General features: G+C 41.9%; 2 long non-coding RNA genes and 1 pseudogene across 4 annotated transcripts; 2 read left to right on the forward strand and 1 right to left on the reverse strand.

Annotated features, from left to right (window-relative positions):
* The window catches only part of LOC127924693 (cyclin-D-binding Myb-like transcription factor 1), a 19,940-nt pseudogene extending 3,552 nt beyond the window's left edge, over nt 1-16,388 (forward strand).
* LOC127924681 (uncharacterized) lies at nt 1,819-3,337 on the forward strand. Of its 2 annotated transcripts, XR_008118566.1 has the most exons (5): nt 1,819-1,851; nt 1,894-2,397; nt 2,643-2,684; nt 2,895-2,936; nt 3,315-3,337. It is a non-coding gene; the product is annotated as an uncharacterized LOC127924681 (long non-coding RNA). The 2 variants fall into 2 exon arrangements; XR_008118567.1 differs by lacking the exons at nt 2,643-2,684; nt 2,895-2,936; nt 3,315-3,337 and adding an exon at nt 2,524-2,578.
* A 1,572-nt stretch (nt 16,389-17,960) lies between the features above and the next one.
* LOC127924680 (uncharacterized) lies at nt 17,961-18,620 on the reverse strand. Of its 2 annotated transcripts, XR_008118564.1 has the most exons (4): nt 18,275-18,620; nt 18,119-18,235; nt 18,041-18,079; nt 17,977-18,001 (listed from the first exon to the last, which is right to left on the reverse strand). It is a non-coding gene; the product is annotated as an uncharacterized LOC127924680 (long non-coding RNA). The 2 variants fall into 2 exon arrangements; XR_008118565.1 differs by lacking the exon at nt 18,041-18,079 and having other exon boundaries at nt 17,961-18,001.
* Between the last annotated feature and the right edge of the window lie 3,707 nt (nt 18,621-22,327).

The following is a 22,327-nucleotide window of genomic DNA, read 5'->3' on the forward strand; positions in this document are numbered from 1 at the left end:
ACCCCCCCCCACACACACCATAATAGTAACCCCTTCCCCACACACACCATCATATCAACCCTCCCCCCCACACACACCATCATAGTAACCCCTCCCCCACACACACCATCATAGTAACCCCTCCCCCACACACACCATCATATCAACCCTCCCCCCACACACCATCATAGTAACCCCTCCCCACACACACCATAATAGTAACCCCTCCCCCCACACACACCATCATAGTAACCCCTTCCCCCCCCACACACACCATCATATCAACCCCTCCCCCCACACACACCATCATATCAACCCCTCCCCCACACACCATCATAGTAACCCCTCCCCCACACACACCATCATAGTAACCCCTCCCCCACACACCATCATATTAACCCCCCCCCCACACACCATCATATCAACCCCTCCCCCACACACCATCATAGTAACCCCTCCCCCACACACACCATCATAGTAACCCCTCCCCCACACACACCATCATATCAACCCCTCCCCCACACACACCATCATATCAACCCCTCCCCCCACACACCATCATAGTAACCCCTCCCCCACACACACCATCATATTAACCCCTCCCCCCACACACCATCATATTAACCCCCCCCCCACACACTGTCATAGCAACCCTCCCTCCCACACACACCATCATAGCAACCCCTCCCCCCACACCATCATATCAACCCCTCCCCCACACACACCGTCATAGCAACCCCTCCCCCACACACACCGTCATAGCAACCCCTCCCTCCACACACACACACACACACACCATCATAGCAACCCCTCCCCCCACACACACACACACATCATAGCAACCCCTCCCCCACACACCACACACACACACACCCACACACACACACACACACCCCTCCCACACACACACCATCATAGCAACCCCTCCCTCCACACACACCATCACATCACACCTCCACACACACACCATCATACCCCCCCTCCCCCAGACACACAGAGTTTTGGTAACCCCTGTGTGAGCTGATGTTGTTGTTGTTGCTGTTGTTGTTGTAAACCCCTCCCCTGAGGAGATCAACAAGCTGAAAGAGTGAGTATGACATCACTTCCTCCTCTAAATGTGTCTCCAGTCCGTATGTGCTGCAGTCTGAGGATGTGATGTGTTTAGGCTGAGACAGAAGCATGGTAATGACTGGGCCACCATAGGAGCCCTCCCGCAGCGCACCGTCTGTTAAAGACCGCTGCCGACTAATGAAGGACACCTGCAACACAGGTCAGACACTTTGTCCTGGAGGGTTTATGCTTTCAGGTCAGACACTTTATCCTGGAGGGTTTATGCTTTAGGAAGCAGGTCAGACACTTTATCCTGGAGGGTTTATGCTTTAGGAAGCAGGTCAGACACTTTATCCTGGAGGGTTTATGCTTTAGGAAGCAGGCCAGATACCAGGGTTTATGCTTTAGGAAGCCAGATACTTTCTCCTGGAGGGTTTATGCTTTAGGAAGCAGGCCAGACACTTTCTCCTGGAGGGTTTATGCTTTAGGAACAGGCCAGATACTTTATCCTGGAGGGTTTATGCTTTAGGAAGCAGGTCAGACACTTTATCCTGGAGGGTTTATGCTTTAGGAAGCAGGCCAGATACTTTATCCTGGAGGGTTTATGCTTTAGGAAGCAGGTCAGACACTTTATCCTGGAGGGTTTATGCTTTAGGAAGCAGGCCAGACACTTTATCCTGGAGGGTTTATGCTTTAGGAAGCAGGTCAGACACTTTATCCTGGAGGGTTTATGCTTTAGGAAGCAGGCCAGATACTGAGGGTTTATGCTTTAGGAAGCAGGTCAGACACTTTATCCTGGAGGGTTTATGCTTTAGGAAGCTGGTCAGACACTTTGTCCTGGAGGGTTTATGCTTTAGGAAGCAGGCCAGACACTTTGTCCTGGAGGGTTTATGCTTTAGGAAGCTGGTCAGATACTTTATCCTGGAGGGTTTATGCTTTAGGAAGCAGGTCAGACACTTTATCCTGGAGGGTTTATGCTTTAGGAAGCAGGTCAGATACTTTCTCCTGGAGGGTTTATGCTTTAGGAAGCTGGTCAGATACTTTCTCCTGGAGGGTTTATGCTTTAGGAAGCAGGTCAGACACTTTATCCTGGAGGGTTTATGCTTTAGGAAGCAGGTCAGACACTTTATCCTGGAGGGTTTATGCTTTAGGAAGCAGGTCAGACACTTTATCCTGGAGGGTTTATGCTTTAGGAAGCAGGTCAGATACTTTATCCTGGAGGGTTTATGCTTTAGGAAGCAGGTCAGACACTTTATCCTGGAGGGTTTATGCTTTAGGAAGCAGGTCAGATACTTTATCCTGGAGGGTTTATGCTTTAGGAAGCAGGTCAGATACTTTATCCTGGAGGGTTTATGCTTTAGGAAGCAGGTCAGACACTTTATCCTGGAGGGTTTATGCTTTAGGAAGCAGGTCAGACACTTTATCCTGGAGGGTTTATGCTTTAGGAAGCAGGTCAGACACTTTATCCTGGAGGGTTTATGCTTTAGGAAGCAGGTCAGATACTTTATCCTGGAGGGTTTATGCTTTAGGAAGCAGGCCAGATACTGGAGGGTTTATGCTTTAGGAAGCAGGCCAGATAGTTTATCCTGGAGGGTTTATGCTTTAGGAAGCAGGTCAGATACTTTATCCTGGAGGGTTTATGCTTTAGGAAGCAGGTCAGACACTTTATCCTGGAGGGTTTATGCTTTAGGAAGCAGGTCAGATACTTTATCCTGGAGGGTTTATGCTTTAGGAAGCAGGTCAGACACTTTATCCTGGAGGGTTTATGCTTTAGGAAGCAGGTCAGATACTTTATCCTGGAGGGTTTATGCTTTAGGAAGCAGGTCAGACACTTTCTCCTGGAGGGTTTATGCTTTAGGAAGCAGGTCAGATACTTTATCCTGGAGGGTTTATGCTTTAGGAAGCAGGTCAGACACTTTCTCCTGGAGGGTTTATGCTTTAGGAAGCAGGTCAGATACTTTATCCTGGAGGGTTTATGCTTTAGGAAGCAGGTCAGACACTTTATCCTGGAGGGTTTATGCTTTAGGAAGCAGGTCAGACACTTTATCCTGGAGGGTTTATGCTTTAGGAAGCAGGTCAGATACTTTATCCTGGAGGGTTTATGCTTTAGGAAGCAGGTCAGACACTTTATCCTGGAGGGTTTATGCTTTAGGAAGCAGGTCAGATACTTTATCCTGGAGGGTTTATGCTTTAGGAAGCAGGTCAGATACTTTATCCTGGAGGGTTTATGCTTTAGGAAGCAGGTCAGATACTTTCTCCTGGAGGGTTTATGCTTTAGGAAGCAGGTCAGACACTTTATCCTGGAGGGTTTATGCTTTAGGAAGCGGGACTTACAGTTGTCTGTGTGTGTGTAGGGAAGTGGAGTGAGGAGGAGGAGAGGCGTCTATCGGACAGTGTCTACGCCCTGGCGGGTGTGTGTCCGGGCCGTGCGGTGACGGGCGGGGTGTCGTGGGCGGCTGTAGCTGATCTGGTGGGAACGCGGTCGGAGAAACAGTGTCGCTCTAAATGGCTCAACTACCTCAACTGGAAACAGAGTGGAGGGACGGAGTGGACCAAAGACCAGGATCTCAGCTTAGTACACAGGTAGGGAGTGGTCTGGGTGGTGGGGGTCTCGGTATCTGGGTGGTTGGTATTTGGGGGGTGGGGGTCTGGGTGGTGGGGGTCTGGGTGGTGGGGGTCTGGGTGGTGGGGGTCTGGGTGGTGGGGTCTGGGTGGTGGGGTCTGGTGGTGGGGTCTGGGTGGTGGGGGTCTGGGTGGTGGGGTCTGGGTGGTGGGGGTCTGGGTGGTGGGGGTCTGGGTGGTGGGGGTCTGGGTGGTGGGGGTCTAGGTGGTGGGGTTCTGGGTGGTGGGGGTCTGGGTGGTGGGGGTCTGGGTGGTGGGGGTCTGGGTGGGTAATTACATTTATTAGAAAGCAGAATTCAAACCAGCTTTATTGATGAAAGTACCTTTATCTGGTGTCGACTTCTTCTGGCTTACTCTCTCTCCGTGTGTGTGTGTGTGTGTGTGTGTGTGTGTGTGTGTGTGTGTGTGTGTGTGTGTGTGTGTGTGTGTGTGTGTGTGTGTGTGTGTGTGTGTGTGTGTGTGTGTGTAGGATAGTGGAGTTGGATGTGGATGATGAGAATGAGTTAAAGTGGGAGGAGCAGTGTTCGCTCTCCTCAGTGGCTCAGATCTAAGTGGTGGAGCATCAAGAGACAAGTAGCCAATCACAAGGAACTGCCCTTCCACGGTAACACCCCTGGGCCTCACCTCTGACCCTTACCTCATCACTTCTCACCTCTGACCTGACCCTTACCTTTCCTCACCTCTGACCCTTATCTCTCACCCCTGACGCACCTCTCCTCACCTCTAACCCCCCTTACCTCTCCTCACCTCTGACCCTTACCTCTCCTCACCCCTGACGCTTACCTCTCCTCACCTCTAACCCCTGACGCTTACCTCTCCTCACCTCTGACCCTTACCTCTCCTGACCCCTGACCCCTCACCATCTAACCCCTGACCCCTACCTCTCACTCCTGTCCTCTGAACTTCTCCATCCTGTTCTCTGACCCTTAACCTCTCCTCACCTCATCTCTGACCCTTACCTCTCCTCACCTCTGACCCCTGACCTCTCATATCCAGTATCAGCAACATGTTTAAATCATACATGTTAACAAACTAGTGATAGTGTTACTACTGCAGATAATACTGTGTGTTTGTGTGTAGTGTTACTGAAGGGTCTTCAGGAGTTGATGGAGACTCAGGTGCCGTTAGGGGCGGGCACTGGGCCAGGTAGCCCTTCCCTGCAGATCCGAGTCACGCGATTGGAGGAGTGCTGTAGCTCCCCCTCCCGGCCCGTCACAGCACTGCAGATCCCCCTGCAGATCACACACCTGGGTCAGTACAAGGGAGGGGAAGTAAGGGTGTGTAGTGACTGGTGTGTCTATCAGCCTCAGACAGTGCTGGTGTGTGTGTGAGTGGGTGTGAGTGAGTGTGTGTGTGTGTGTGTGTGTGTGGGTGTGTGTACTGACTGGTGTCTCTATCAGCCTCAGACAGTGCTGGTGTGTGGGTGTGTGTACTGACTGGTGTCTCTATCAGTCAGACAGTGCTGGTGTGTGTGTGTGGGTGTGTGTGTACTGACTGGTGTCTCTATCAGCCTCAGACAGTGCTGTGTGTGTGTGGTGTGTGTGTGTGTGACTGGTGTCTCTGTCAGCCTCAGACAGTGTGTGTGTGTGTGTGTGTGTGTGTGTGTGTGTGTGTGTGTACTGACTGGTGTCTCTATCAGCCTCAGACAGTGCTGGTGTGTGTGTGTGTGTGTGTGTGACTGACTGGTGTCTCTATCAGCCTCAGACAGTGCTGGTGTGTGTGTGTGGGTGGGTGTGTACTGACTGGTGTCTCTATCAGCCTCAGACAGTGCTGGTGTGTGTGTGTGTGTGTGTGTGTGTGTGTGTGTGTGTGTGTGTGTGTGTGTGTGTGTGTGTGTGTGTGTGTACTGACTGGTGTCTCTATCAGCCTCAGACAGTGCTGGTGTGTGTGTGTGTGAGTGGGTGTGTGGGTGTGTGTGTGTGTACTGACTGGTGTCTCTATCAGCCTCAGACAGTGCTGTGTGTGTGTGTGTGTGTGTGTGGGTGTGTGGGTGTGTGAGTACTGACTGGTGTCTCTATCAGCCTCAGACAGTGCTGTGTGTGTGTGTGTGAGTGGGTGTGTGTGTGTGTGTACTGACTGGTGTCTCTATCAGCCTCAGACAGTGCTGGTGTGTGTGTGTGTGTGTGTGTGTGTGAGTGGGTGTGTGGGTGTGTGTGTACTGACTGGTGTCTCTATCAGCCTCAGACAGTGCTGTGTGGGTGTGTGGGTGTGTGTGTACTGACTGGTGTCTCTATCAGCCTCAGACAGTGCTGGTGTGTGTGTGTGTGTGGGTGTGTGGGTGTGTGTGTACTGACTGGTGTCTCTATCAGCTTCAGACAGTGCTGGTGCCAGTGACACAGAGACCATCACCCTCAACACTGCTGCTCTGCAGACCTTACAGATCCTACCTGTGAGTTGGATTAGACCATAATATTACCTTTTAGATGTAGACACAATGTTGATGTAATCCTCTTTTAATCTCACTATCACAACAATCACTGTGTGTGTGTGTAGTCTTTCCACCTGCACCCTACAGGGACTCCAGGGACATACTTCCTTCAGACAGCAGCCAATCAGAGCCTGCCGCTCAGCCTTTCCAGCAATCCCACCGTCACACTGACGGCGAGCTCCTCCCCCTCGTCCCCAGAACACATCATCCTACACAGCCTCTCGGTGAGTGTTAGGGATGGAGCCACGTTTACAGAATGGGTCAACATTCAGTAGACATTTCTGTGAGTGTCTTTCAGAACCCCTCCTAAAACCCCACCGGTTAGGTTTTGGTTGTCAGTAGTGACATTTAGTTAATTCCCCTGTTTGAGCGACAATTTTTGTTTTTCTTGCTGGGGAACGTAACAGGAAGTAATGTAATAATAATAATCTAATCAGCTTCCTGTACAATAGAAGATATTTAAACCCAGACAGCTTTTAGAGAAACACTTGAGACCGATTATTATAAATAACGTTTAGTCTCTCTGTTATATTATGATAAATAACGTTCAGTCTCTGTTATATTATGATAAATAACGTTTAGTCTCTCTGTTATATTATGATAAATAACGTTCAGTCTCTGTTATATTATGATAAATAACATTCAGTCTCTGTTATATTATGATAAATAACGTTCAGTCTCTGTTATATTATGATAAATAACATTCAGTCTCTGTTATATTATGATAAATAACGTTCAGTCTCTGTTATATTATGATAAATAACATTTAGTCTCTGTTATATTATGATAAATAACATTTAGTCTCAGTAATATTATTATAAATAACATTTAGTCTCTCAGTAATATTATGATAAATAACATTCAGTCTCTGTTATATTATGATAAATAACGTTTAGTTTCTGTTATATTATGATAAATAACGTTCAGTCTCTCAGTAATATTATGATAAATAACATTTAGTCTCTCTGTTATATTATGATAAATAACGTTCAGTCTCTCTGTTATATTATGATAAGTAACGTTTAGTCTCTCAGTTATATTATGATAAATAATGTTCAGTCTCTCAGTTATATTATGATAAATAACGTTTAGTCTCTGTTATATTATGATAAATAACGTTTAGTCTCTCAGTTATATTATGATAAATAACGTTCAGTCTCTGTTATATTATGATAAATAACGTTTAGTCTCTCAGTTATATTATGATAAATAACGTTCAGTCTCTGTTATATTATGATAAATAACGTTCAGTCTCTGTTATATTATGATAAATAACGTCCAGTCTCAGTTATATTATGATAAATAACGTTCAGTCTCAGTTATATTATGATAAATAACGTTCAGTCTCTCAGTTATATTATGATAAATAACGTTCAGTCTCTCAGTTATATTATGATAAATAACATTTAGTCTCAGTAATATTATGATAAATAACGTTCAGTCTCTCAGTTATATTATGATAAATAACGTTTAGTCTCTCAGTTATATTATGATAAATAACGTTTAGTCTCAGTAATATTATGATAAATAACTTTCAGTCTCTGTTATATTATGATAAATAACGTTCAGTCTCAGTAATATTATGATAAATAACGTTCAGTCTCTGTTATATTATGATAAATAACGTTCAGTCTCTGTTATATTATGATAAATAACGTTCAGTCTCTGTTATATTATGATAAATAACGTTCAGTCTCTGTTATATTATGATAAATAACGTTCAGTCTCTCAGTAATATTATGATAAATAACGTTTAGTCTCTCAGTTATATTATGATAAATAACGTTCAGTCTCAGTTATATTATGATAAATAACGTTCAGTCTCTGTTATATTATGATAAATAACGTTTAGTCTCTCAGTTATATTATGATAAATAACGTTCAGTCTCTCAGTTATATTATGATAAATAACGTTCAGTCTCTCAGTAATATTATGATAAATAACGTTTAGTCTCTCAGTAATATTATGATAAATACCGTTCAGTCTCTGTTATATTATGATAAATAACGTTCAGTCTCTCAGTAATATTATGATAAATAACGTTTAGTCTCTCAGTTATATTATGATAAATAACGTTCAGTCTCTGTTATATTATGATAAATAACGTTCAGTCTCTGTTATATTATGATAAATAACGTTCAGTCTCTGTTATATTATGATAAATAACGTTCAGTCTCTCAGTAATATTATGATAAATAACGTTTAGTCTCTCAGTTATATTATGATAAATAACGTTCAGTCTCAGTTATATTATGATAAATAACGTTCAGTCTCTGTTATATTATGATAAATAACGTTCAGTCTCAGTTATATTATGATAAATAACGTTCAGTCTGTTATATTATGATAAATAACGTTCAGTCTGTTATATTATGATAAATAACATTCAGTCTCTGTTATATTATGATAAATAACGTTTAGTCTCAGTTATATTATGATAAATAACGTTCAGTCTCTCAGTTATATTATGATAAATAACATTTAGTCTCAGTAATATTATGATAAATAACGTTCAGTCTCTCAGTTATATTATGATAAATAACGTTTAGTCTCTCAGTTATATTATGATAAATAACGTTTAGTCTCAGTTATATTATGATAAATAACGTTTAGTCTCTCAGTTATATTATGATAAATAACATTCAGTCTCTCAGTTATATTATGATAAATAACGTTCAGTCTCTGTTATATTATGATAAATAACGTTCAGTCTCTCAGTTATATTATGATAAATAACGTTTAGTCTCTCAGTTATATTATGATAAATAACGTTTAGTCTCTCAGTTATATTATGATAAATAACGTTTAGTCTCTCAGTTATATTATGATAAATAACGTTCAGTCTCTCAGTTATATTATGATAAATAACGTTTAGTCTCTCAGTTATATTATGATAAATAACGTTTAGTCTCTCAGTTATATTATGATAAATAACGTTTAGTCTCTCAGTTTTATTATGATAAATAACGTTCAGTCTCTCAGTTATATTATGATAAATAACGTTCAGTCTCTGTTATATTATGATAAATAACATTCAGTCTCTCTGTTATATTATGATAAATAACGTTCAGTCTCTGTTATATTATGATAAATAACGTTTAGTCTCTCAGTTATATTATGATAAATAACGTTCAGTCTCTCAGTTATATTATGATAAATAACGTTCAGTCTCTGTTATATTATGATAAATAACATTCAGTCTCTCTGTTATATTATGATAAATAACGTTCAGTCTCTGTTATATTATGATAAATAACGTTTAGTCTCTGTTATATTATGATAAATAACGTTCAGTCTCTGTTATATTATGATAAATAACATTTAGTCTCTCAGTTATATTATGATAAATAACGTTCAGTCTCTCAGTTATATTATGATAAATAACGTTTAGTCTCTCTGTTATATTATGATAAATAACGTTTAGTCTCTCAGTTATATTATGATAAATAACGTTCAGTCTCTGTTATATTATGATAAATAACGTTTAGTCTCTCAGTTATATTATGATAAATAACGTTCAGTCTCTCTGTTATATTATGATAAATAACGTTCAGTCTCTCAGTTATATTATGATAAATAACGTTTAGTCTCTCAGTTATATTATGATAAATAACGTTCAGTCTCTCAGTTATATTATGATAAATAACATTCAGTCTCTCTGTTATATTATGATAAATAACGTTCAGTCTCTGTTATATTATGATAAATAACGTTCAGTCTCTCTGTTATATTATGATAAATAACGTTCAGTCTCTCAGTTATATTATGATAAATAACATTCAGTCTCTCTGTTATATTATGATAAATAACGTTCAGTCTCTGTTATATTATGATAAATAACGTTCAGTCTCTGTTATATTATGATAAATAACGTTCAGTCTCTCAGTTATATTATGATAAATAACGTTCAGTCTCTTAGTTATATTATGATAAATAATGTTCAGTCTCAGTTATATTATGATAAATAACATTCAGTCTCTCTGTTATATTATGATAAATAACGTTCAGTCTCTGTTATATTATGATAAATAACATTTAGTCTCAGTAATATTATGATAAATAAGGTTCAGTCTCTCAGTAATATTATGATAAATAACGTTTAGTCTCTCTGTTATATTATGATAAATAACGTCCAGTCTCTGTTATATTATGATAAATAACGTTCAGTCTCTCTGTTATATTATGATAAATAACGTTCAGTCTCTGTTATATTATGATAAATAACGTTTAGTCTCTCAGTTATATTATGATAAATAACGTTCAGTCTCTCTGTTATATTATGATAAATAACGTTTAGTCTCTCAGTTATATTATGATAAATAACGTTCAGTCTCTCAGTTATATTATGATAAATAACGTTCAGTCTCTCAGTTATATTATGATAAATAACGTTCAGTCTCTCAGTTATATTATGATAAATAACGTTTAGTCTCAGTTATGTTATGATAAATAATGTTCAGTCTCTCAGTTATATTATGATAAATAACGTTCAGTCTCTGTTATATTATAATAAATAACATTCAGTCTCTCAGTTATATTATGATAATAGTCCTTAGTTAGTAACTTAGTAATATACCCCTGGTGAACTAGTCCTTAGTAATATACCCCTGGTGAACTAGTCCTTAGTAATATACCCCTGGTGAACTAGTCCTTAGTTAGTAATATACCCCTGGTGAACTAGTCATTAGTAATATACCCCTGGTGAACTAGTCCTTAGTTAGTAATATACCCCTGGTGAACTAGTCCTTAGTTAGTAATATACCCCTGGTGAACTAGTCATTAGTAATATACCCCTGGTGAACTAGTCCTTAGTTAGTAATATACCCCTGGTGAACTAGTCATTAGTAATATACCCCTGGTGAACTAGTCCTTAGTTAGTAATATACCCCTGGTGAACTAGTCCTTAGTTAATAATATACCCCTGGTGAACTAGTCCTTAGTTAGTAATATACCCCTGGTGAACTAGTCCTTCGTTAGTAATATATCCCTGGTGGACTAGTCCTTAGTAATATACCCCTGGTGAACTAGTCCTTAGTTAGTAATATACCCCTGGTGAACTAGTCATTAGTAATATACCCCTGGTGAACTAGTCCTTAGTTAGTAATATACCCCTGGTGAACTAGTCCTTAGTTAGTAATATACCCCTGGTGAACTAGTCCTTAGTAATATACCCCTGGTGAACTAGTCCTTAGTTAGTAATATACCCCTGGTGAACTAGTCCTTCGTTAGTAATATATCCCTGGTGGACTAGTCCTTAGTAATATACCCCTGGTGAACTAGTCCTTAGTAATATACCCCTGGTGAACTAGTCCTTAGTTAGTAATATACCCCTGGTGAACTAGTCCTTAGTTAGTAATATACCCCTGGTGAACTAGTCCTTAGTAATATACCCCTGGTGAACTAGTCCTTAGTAATATACCCCTGGTGAACTAGTCCTTAGTTAGTAATATACCCCTGGTGAACTAGTCATTAGTAATATACCCCTGGTGAACTAGTCATTAGTAATATACCCCTGGTGAACTAGTCCTTAGTTAGTAATATACCCCTGGTGAACTAGTCATTAGTAATATACCCCTGGTGAACTAGTCCTTAGTTAGTAATATACCCCTGGTGAACTAGTCCTTAGTAATATACCCCTGGTGAACTAGTCCTTAGTTAGTAATATACCCCTGGTGAACTAGTCCTTAGTTAGTAATATACCCCTGGTGAACTAGTCATTAGTTAGTAATATACCCCTGTAATATACCCCTGAACTAGTCATTAGTAATATACCCCTGGTGAACTAGTCCTTAGTTAGTAATATAACCCTGGTGAACTAGTCCTTAGTTAATAATATACCCCTGGTGAACTAGTCCTTAGTTAGTAATATACCCCTGGTGAACTAGTCCTTAGTTAGTAATATACCCCTGGTGAACTAGTCATTAGTAATATACCCCTGGTGAACTAGTCCTTAGTTAGTAATATACCCCTGGTGAACTAGTCCTTAGTTAATAATATACCCCTGGTGAACTAGTCCTTAGTTAGTAATATACCCCTGGTGAACTAGTCCTTAGTTAGTAATATACCCCTGGTGAACTAGTCATTAGTAATATACCCCTGGTGAACTAGTTCTTAGTTAGTAATATACCCCTGGTGAACTAGTCCTTAGTTAGTAATATACCCCTGGTGAACTAGTCCTTAGTTAGTAATATACCCCTGGTGAACTAGTCCTTAGTAATATACCCCTGGTGAACTAGTCCTTGGTTAGTAATATACCCCTGGTGAACTAGTCCTTCGTTAGTAATATATCCCTGGTGGACTAGTCCTTAGTAATATACCCCTGGTGAACTAGTCCTTAGTAATATACCCCTGGTGAACTAGTCCTTAGTTAGTAATATACCCCTGGTGAACTAGTCCTTAGTAATATACCCCTGGTGAACTAGTCCTTAGTAATATACCCCTGGTGAACTAGTCCTTAGTTAGTAATATACCCCTGGTGAACTAGTCATTAGTAATATACCCCTGGTGAACTAGTCCTTAGTTAGTAATATACCCCTGGTGAACTAGTCATTAGTAATATACCCCTGGTGAACTAGTCCTTAGTTAGTAATATACCCCTGGTGAACTAGTCCTTAGTAATATACCCCTGGTGAACTAGTCCTTAGTTAGTAATATACCCCTGGTGAACTAGTCATTAGTAATATACCCCTGGTGAACTAGTCCTTAGTTAGTAATATACCCCTGGTGAACTAGTCATTAGTAATATATACCCCTGGTGAACTAGTCCTTAGTTAGTAATATACCCCTGGTGAACTAGTCCTTAGTTAATAATATACCCCTGGTGAACTAGTCCTTAGTTAGTAATATACCCCTGGTGAACTAGTCCTTCGTTAGTAATATATCCCTGGTGGACTAGTCCTTAGTAATATACCCCTGGTGAACTAGTCCTTAGTTAGTAATATACCCCTGGTGAACTAGTCATTAGTAATATACCCCTGGTGAACTAGTCCTTAGTTAGTAATATACCCCTGGTGAACTAGTCCTTAGTAATATACCCCTGGTGAACTAGTCCTTAGTTAGTAATATACCCCTGGTGAACTAGTCCTTCGTTAGTAATATATCCCTGGTGGACTAGTCCTTAGTAATATACCCCTGGTGAACTAGTCCTTAGTTAGTAATATACCCCTGGTGAACTAGTCCTTAGTAATATACCCCTGGTGAACTAGTCCTTAGTAATATACCCCTGGTGAACTAGTCCTTAGTTAGTAATATACCCCTGGTGAACTAGTCATTAGTAATATACCCCTGGTGAACTAGTCCTTAGTTAGTAATATACCCCTGGTGAACTAGTCCTTAGTAATATACCCCTGGTGAACTAGTCCTTAGTTAGTAATATACCCCTGGTGAACTAGTCATTAGTAATATACCCCTGGTGAACTAGTCCTTAGTTAGTAATATACCCCTGGTGAACTAGTCATTAGTAATATACCCCTGGTGAACTAGTCCTTAGTTAGTAATATACCCCTGGTGAACTAGTCCTTAGTTAATAATATACCCCTGGTGAACTAGTCCTTAGTTAGTAATATACCCCTGGTGAACTAGTCCTTCGTTAGTAATATATCCCTGGTGGACTAGTCCTTAGTAATATACCCCTGGTGAACTAGTCCTTAGTTAGTAATATACCCCTGGTGAACTAGTCATTAGTAATATACCCCTGGTGAACTAGTCCTTAGTTAGTAATATACCCCTGGTGAACTAGTCCTTAGTTAGTAATATACCCCTGGTGAACTAGTCCTTAGTAATATACCCCTGGTGAACTAGTCCTTAGTTAGTAATATACCCCTGGTGAACTAGTCCTTCGTTAGTAATATATCCCTGGTGGACTAGTCCTTAGTAATATACCCCTGGTGAACTAGTCCTTAGTAATATACCCCTGGTAAACTAGTCCTTAGTTAGTAATATACCCCTGGTGAACTAGTCCTTAGTAATATACCCTGGTGAACTAGTCCTTAGTAATATACCCCTGGTGAACTAGTCCTTAGTAATATACCCCTGGTGAACTAGTCCTTAGTTAGTAATATACCCCTGGTGAACTAGTCATTAGTAATATACCCCTGGTGAACTAGTCATTAGTAATATACCCCTGGTGAACTAGTCCTTAGTTAGTAATATACCCCTGGTGAACTAGTCCTTAGTTAATAATATACCCCTGGTGAACTAGTCCTTAGTTAGTAATATACCCTGGTGAACTAGTCCTTAGTTAGTAATATATCCCTGGTGAACTAGTCATTAGAACTAATATACCCCTGGTGAACTAGTCCTTAGTTAGTAATATACCCCTGGTGAACTAGTCCTTAGTTAATAATATACCCCTGGTGAACTAGTCCTTAGTTAGTAATATACCCCTGGTGAACTAGTCCTTAGTTAGTAATATACCCCTGGTGAACTAGTCATTAGTAATATACCCTGGTGAACTAGTCCTTAGTTAGTAATATACCCTGGTGAACTAGTCCTTAGTTAGTAATATACCCCTGGTGAACTAGTCAGTTAGTAATATACCCCTGGTGAACTAGTCCTTAGTTAGTAATATACCCCTGGTGAACTAGTCAGTTAGTAATATACCCCTGGTGAACTAGTCCTTAGTTAGTAATATACCCCTGGTGAACTAGTCCTTAGTAATATACCCCTGGTGAACTAGTCCTTAGTTAGTAATATACCCCTGGTGAACTAGTCATTAGTAATATACCCCTGGTGAACTAGTCCTTAGTTAGTAATATACCCCTGGTGAACTAGTCCTTAGTTAATAATATACCCCTGGTGAACTAGTCCTTCGTTAGTAATATATCCCTGGTGGACTAGTCCTTAGTAATATACCCCTGGTGAACTAGTCCTTAGTTAGTAATATACCCCTGGTGAACTAGTCCTTAGTTAGTAATATACCCCTGGTGAACTAGTCCTTAGTTAATAATATACCCCTGGTGAACTAGTCCTTAGTTAGTAATATACCCCTGGTGAACTAGTCCTTAGTTAGTAATATACCCCTGGTGAACTAGTCCTTAGTTAGTAATATACCCCTGGTGAACTAGTCCTTAGTTAGTAATATACCCCTGGTGAACTAGTCCTTAGTTAGTAATATACCCCTGGTGAACTAGTCCTTAGTTAGTAATATACCCCTGGTGAACTAGTCCTTAGTTAGTAATATACCCCTGGTGAACTAGTCCTGAGTTAGTAATATACCCCTGGTGAACTAGTCCTTAGTTAGTAACATATCCCTGGTGAACTAGTCCTTAGTTAGTAACATATCCCTGGTGAACTAGTCCTTAGTTAGTAACATATCCCTGGTGAACTAGTCCTTAGTTAGTAATATACCCCTGGTGAACTAATCCTTAGTTAGTAATATACCCCTGGTGAACTAGTCCTTAGTAATATACCCCTGGTGAACTAGTCCTTAGTAATATTGTTAAAATAATGTTCACACCCATAGAAACTAATTATTATCTGACTTTAAGTGCAGCATGTTTTTTTGTTGTCAGACGGAGGGTCTTTGTTCCAATGACAGCGTCATCATTCAGACGGTCACCTCTGACCACAGCTCTCCAGAGCCTCTTTGCCAATCAGAGCTGGTTGTGGAGATGCAGGGGGAGGAGCCAGAGCAGAACTTCCTGATTGGTTCCTCACAAGGCGGCGCCACCGAGACTCTGGAGCCAATGACAGACAGCTTTACTGCCAAGGTCCTGGACTCTCCCTCTCAGGAGCAGGCGGTGGATTCTGGGATAGCTCAGGGGGCGGTGCTTATCGTTTCTCCTACAAATGTCAGCAGCACACTGACAGGTACACTCACTCACTCACTCACTCACTCACTCACTCACTCACTCACTCACTCACTCACTCACTCACTCACTCTCATCCTCCTCTTCTTCAGATCTGATCCTGGAGAACCAGGATGTCTCTGACTGAGCTGGATGACATCATCACTGATGGAGCCCCTCAAACAGCAGAGTGGACATCATTTTGGACATTATTTCTGATTGGCTGAGTTGGCCATTAAAGCCCCTCCCCTTTAAATGTTTTATTGGGTATGGCAGTAATACTGGTATGTACACCGCCTTCAAACCCCAACCAAGAAGAAGTTCTCTTGGGTCAGAGGTGTCATTGTGGGCTCCTGTGGGGGCCGGCCTGACCGTGTGTGTGAGAGAGAGTGAGTGTGTTGCAGAACGGCTTTTCCAAACTGTCCATTATAAAGACTGCAGCCAGAGCCACAGATATACACTGAGTGGACAAAGAACTATCTAATATTGAGTTGCAACCCCATGTCAGAAGGCTATAAAATCCTTATTTAACCTGTCTCCTCTCCTTCATCTACTCTGAAGGGGATTTAACCTGTCTCCTCTCCTTCATTTACTCTGAAGGGGATTTAACCTGTCTCCTCTCCTTCATTTACTCTGAAGGGGATTTAACCTGTCTCCTCTCCTTCATCTACTCTGAAGGGGATTTAACCTGTCTCCTCTCCTTCATCTACCCTGAAGGGGATTTAACCTGTCTCCTCTCCTTCATCTACTCTGAAGGGGATTTAACCTGTCTCCTCTCCTTCATCTACTCTGAAGGGGATTTAACCTGTCTCCTCTCCTTCATCTACTCTGAAGGGGATTTAACCTGTCTCCTCTCCTTCATTTACTCTGAAGGGGATTTAACCTGTCTCCTCTCCTTCATCTACTCTGAAGGGGATTTAACCTGTCTCCTCTCCTTCATTTACTCTGAAGGGGATTTAACCTGTCTCCTCTCCTTCATCTACTCTGAAGTGGATTTAACCTGTCTCCTCTCCTTCATCTACTCTGAAGGGGATTTAACCTGTCTCCTCTCCTTCATTTACTCTGAAGGGGATTTAACCTGTCTCCTCTCCTTCATCTACTCTGAAGGGGATTTAACCTGTCTCCTCTCCTTCATCTACTCTGAAGGGGATTTAACCTGTCTCCTCTCCTTCATCTACTCTGAAGGGGATTTAACCTGTCTCCTCTCCTTCATTTACTCTGAAGGGGATTTAACCTGTCTCCTCTCCTTCATCTACTCTGAAGGGGATTTAACCTGTCTCCTCTCCTTCATCTACTCTGAAGGGGATTTAACCTGTCTCCTCTCCTTCATCTACTCTGAAGGGGATTTAACCTGTCTCCTCTCCTTCATCTACTCTGAAGGGGATTTAACCTGTCTCCTCTCCTTCATCTACCCTGAAGGGGATTTAACCTGTCTCCTCTCCTTCATCTACCCTGAAGGGGATTTAACCTGTCTCCTCTCCTTCATCTACTCTGAAGGGGGATTTAACCTGTCTCCTCTCCTTCATCTACCCTGAAGGGGATTTAACCTGTCTCCTCTCCTTCATCTACCCTGAAGGGGATTTAACCTGTCTCCTCTCCTTCATCTACCCTGAAGGGGATTTAACCTGTCTCCTCTCCTTCATCTACCCTGAAGGGGATTTAACCTGTCTCCTCTCCTTCATCTACTCTGAAGTGGATTTAACCTGTCTCCTCTCCTTCATCTACTCCTCAGTGGATTTAACCTGTCTCCTCTCCTTCATCTACTCTGAAGGGGATTTAACCTGTCTCCTCTCCTTCATCTACCCTGAAGTGGATTTAACCTGTCTCCTCTCCTTCATCTACTCTGAAGGGGATTTAACCTGTCTCCTCTCCTTCATCTACCCTGAAGTGGATTTAACCTGTCTCCTCTCCTTCATCTACTCTGAAGGGGATTTAACCTGTCTCCTCTCCTTCATCTACCCTGAAGTGGATTTAACCTGTCTCCTCTCCTTCATCTACTCTGAAGGGGATTTAACCTGTCTCCTCTCCTTCATCTACTCTGAAGGGGATTTAACCTGTCTCCTCTCCTTCATCTACTCTGAAGGGGATTTAACTCTGTCTCCTCTCCTTCATCTACTCTGAAGGGGATTTAACCTGTCTCCTCTCCTTCATTTACTCTGAAGTGGATTTAACCTGTCTCCTCTCCTTCATCTACTCTGAAGTGGATTTAACCTGTCTCCTCTTCTTCATCTACCCTGAAGTGGATTTAACCTGTCTCCTCTCCTTCATCTACTCTGAAGGGGATTTAACCTGTCTCCTCTCCTTCATCTACTCTGAAGGGGATTTAACCTGTCTCCTCTCCTTCATCTACTCTGAAGTGGATTTAACCTGTCTCCTCTTCTTCATCTACTCTGAAGGGGATTTAACCTGTCTCCTCTCCTTCATTTACTCTGAAGTGGATTTAACCTGTCTCCTCTCCTTCATCTACTCTGAAGTGGATTTAACCTGTCTCCTCTCCTTCATTTACTCTGAAGGGGATTTAACCTGTCTCCTCTCCTTCATCTACTCTGAAGTGGATTTAACCTGTCTCCTCTCCTTCATCTACCCTGAAGTGGATTTAACCTGTCTCCTCTCCTTCATTTACTCTGAAGGGGATTTAACCTGTCTCCTCTCCTTCATCTACTCTGAAGGGGATTTAACCTGTCTCCTCTCCTTCATCTACTCTGAAGGGGATTTAACCTGTCTCCTCTCCTTCATCTACTCTGAAGGGGATTTAACCTGTCTCCTCTCCTTCATCTACTCTGAAGGGGATTTAACCTGTCTCCTCTCCTTCATCTACTCTGAAGGGGATTTAACCTGTCTCCTCTCCTTCATCTACTCTGAAGGGGATTATAATAAGGGATCCTATCACCTGGTCAGTCTGTCATGGATAGTGTTCTTAATGTTTTGTCCACTCAGTGTCGTTCTAGATTCTCTGGTTGTTCCACCTCAGAACAGCATCCTACAGTTTGTCGGTCCCAGTGTTTCTGATGGAACCGTCTGCCTACTGACCACACAAAGAACAGGACAGATTCTCATTCATCTGACACTGTGAATTATATCTGCATTTAGTTTATTTATGTGTAATAAAAACTCCCACAGTTGCTACTCTGGTGTGTTTTAGTACTGCCTGACGATCGTCCGACACTTTATCCCCGGTTATACCTGCTCCTTTGTCCTGATCTCGTCCACATTCTGATTTAACATTTTGAGACAGGTGTTGGCAGGTTTACATTGACCTGGGTTTACCAATATTGCGAAGGGTATTCCTACTCAGGCCTGCAACATTCAGGCCCTACCCTACGCAGGCCTGCAACATTCAGGCCCTACCCTACCCAGGCCTGCAACATTAAGGACCTGCAACATTCAGGCCCTACCCTACCCAGGCCTGCAAAATTCAGGCCCTACCCTACCCCGGCCTGCAACATTCAGGCCCTACCCTACCCAGGCCTGCAACATTCAGGCCCTACCCTACGCAGGCCTGCAACATTCAGGCCCTACCCTACCGAGGCCTGCAACATTAAGGACCTGCAACATTCAGGCCCTACCATACGCAGGCCTGCAACATTCAGGCCCTACCTTACCCAGGCCTGCAACATTCAGGCCCTACGCAGGCCTGCAACATTCAGGCCCTACCTTACCCAGGCCTGCAACATTCAGGCCCTACCCAGGCCTGCAACATTCAGGCCCTACCCTACCCAGGCCTGCAACATTCAGGCCCTACCCTACGCAGGCCTGCAACATTCAGGCCCTACCCTACGCAGGCCTGCAACATTCAGGCCCTACCCTACCTTGTGCTGGGGACAATAAAAGGCAACTCTAAAGTGTGCAGTTGTCACAACTCAATGCCACAGAGGTCTCAAGTTGAGGGAGTGTATAATTGGCTGACTGCAAACATGACCACCAAAGCTGTTGCCAGAAAATGTGATGTTCATTTCTTTACCACAAGTCATGTAATATACCCCTGGTGAACTAGTCCTTAGTAATATACCCCTGGTGAACTAGTCCTTAGTAATATACCCCTGGTGAACTAGTCCTTAGTAATATACCCCTGGTGAACTAGTCCTTAGTAATATACCCCTGGTGAACTAGTCCTTAGTAATATACCCCTGGTGAACTAGTCCATAGTAATATACCCCTGGTGAACTAGTCCATAGTAATATACCCCTGGTGAACTAGTCCTTAGTAATATACCCCTGGTGAACTAGTCCTTAGTAATATACCCCTGGTGAACTAGTCCATAGTAATATACCCCTGGTGAACTAGTCCTTAGTAATATACCCCTGGTGAACTAGTCCTTAGTAATATACCCCTGGTGAACTAGTCCATAGTTAGTAATATACCCCTGGTGAACTAGTCCATAGTTAGTAATATACCCCTGGTGAACTAGTCCTTAGTTAGTAATATACCCCTGGTGAACTAGTCCTTAGTTAGTAATATACCCCTGGTGAACTAGTCCTTAGTAATATACCCCTGGTGAACTAGTCCTTAGTTAGTAATATACCCCTGGTGAACTAGTCCATAGTAATATACCCCTGGTGAACTAGTCCTTAGTAATATACCCCTGGTGAACTAGTCCATAGTTAGTAATATACCCCTGGTGAACTAGTCCTTAGTAATATACCCCTGGTGAACTAGTCCTTAGTTAGTAATATACCCCTGGTGAACTAGTCCTTAGTAATATACCCCTGGTGAACTAGTCCATAGTAATATACCCCTGGTGAACTAGTCCTTAGTAATATACCCCTGGTGAACTAGTCCATAGTAATATACCCCTGGTGAACTAGTCCTTAGTTAGTAATATACCCCTGGTGAACTAGTCCTTAGTAATATACCCCTGGTGAACTAGTCCTTAGTAATATACCCCTGGTGAACTAGTCCTTAGTAATATACCCCTGGTGAACTAGTCCTTAGTTAGTAATATACCCCTGGTGAACTAGTCCTTAGTAATATACCCCTGGTGAACTAGTCCATAGTAATATACCCCTGGTGAACTAGTCCATAGTAATATACCCCTGGTGAACTAGTCCATAGTAATATACCCCTGGTGAACTAGTCCATAGTAATATACCCCTGGTGAACTAGTCCTTAGTTAGTAATATACCCCTGGTGAACTAGTCCATAGTAATATACCCCTGGTGAACTAGTCCATAGTAATATACCCCTGGTGAACTAGTCCTTAGTAATATACCCCTGGTGAACTAGTCCTCAGTTAGTAATATACCCCTGGTGAACTAGTCCTTAGTAATATACCCCTGGTGAACTAGTCCTCAGTTAGTAATATACCCCTGGTGAACTAGTCCTCAGTTAGTAATATACCCCTGGTGAACTAGTCCTTAGTAATATACCCCTGGTGAACTAGTCCTTAGTAATATACCCCTGGTGTACTAGTCCTTAGTAATATACCCCTGGTGAACTAGTCCTTAGTAATATACCCCTGGTGAACTAGTCCATAGTAATATACCCTGGTGAACTAGTCCATAGTAATATACCCCTGGTGAACTAGTCCATAGTAATATACCCCTGGTGAACTAGTCCTTAGTAATATACCCCTGGTGAACTAGTCCTTAGTAATATACCCCTGGTGAACTAGTCATTAGTAATATACCCCTGGTGAACTAGTCCTTAGTAACATACCCTGGTGAACTAGTCCTTAGTTAGTAATATACCCCTGGTGAACTAGTCCTTAGTAATATACCCTGGTGAACTAGTCCTTAGTAACATACCCCTGGTGAACTAGTCCTTAGTTAGTAATATACCCCTGGTGAACTAGTCCTTAGTAATATACCCCTGGTGAACTAGTCCTTAGTAATATACCCCTGGTGAACTAGTCATTAGTAATATACCCCTGGTGAACTAGTCCTTAGTTAGTAATATACCCCTGGTGAACTAGTCCTTAGTAATATACCCCTGGTGAACTAGTCCATAGTAATATACCCCTGGTGAACTAGCCCTTGGTTAGTAATATACCCCTGGTGAACTAGTCCTTAGTTAGTAATATACCCCTGGTGAACTAGTCCTTAGTTAGTAATATACCCCTGGTGAACTAGTCCTTAGTTAGTAATATACCCTGGTGAACTAGTCCTTAGTAATATACCCTGGTGAACTAGTCCTTAGTAATATACCCCTGGTGAACTAGTCCTTAGTAATATACCCCTGGTGAACTAGTCCTTAGTAATATACCCCTGGTGAACTAGTCCTTAGTAATATACCCCTGGTGAACTAGTCCTTAGTAATATACCCCTGGTGAACTAGTCCTTAGTTAGTAATATACCCCTGGTGAACTAGTCCATAGTAATATACCCCTGGTGAACTAGTCCATAGTAATATACCCCTGGTGAACTAGTCCATAGTAATATACCCCTGGTGAACTAGTCCTTAGTAATATACCCCTGGTGAACTAGTCCTTAGTAATATACCCCTGGTGAACTAGTCCATAGT

The sequence above is a fragment of the Oncorhynchus keta genome, unplaced genomic scaffold, assembly GCF_023373465.1.
Source record: "Oncorhynchus keta strain PuntledgeMale-10-30-2019 unplaced genomic scaffold, Oket_V2 Un_contig_4463_pilon_pilon, whole genome shotgun sequence".
Classification (NCBI taxonomy): domain Eukaryota; kingdom Metazoa; phylum Chordata; class Actinopteri; order Salmoniformes; family Salmonidae; genus Oncorhynchus; species Oncorhynchus keta.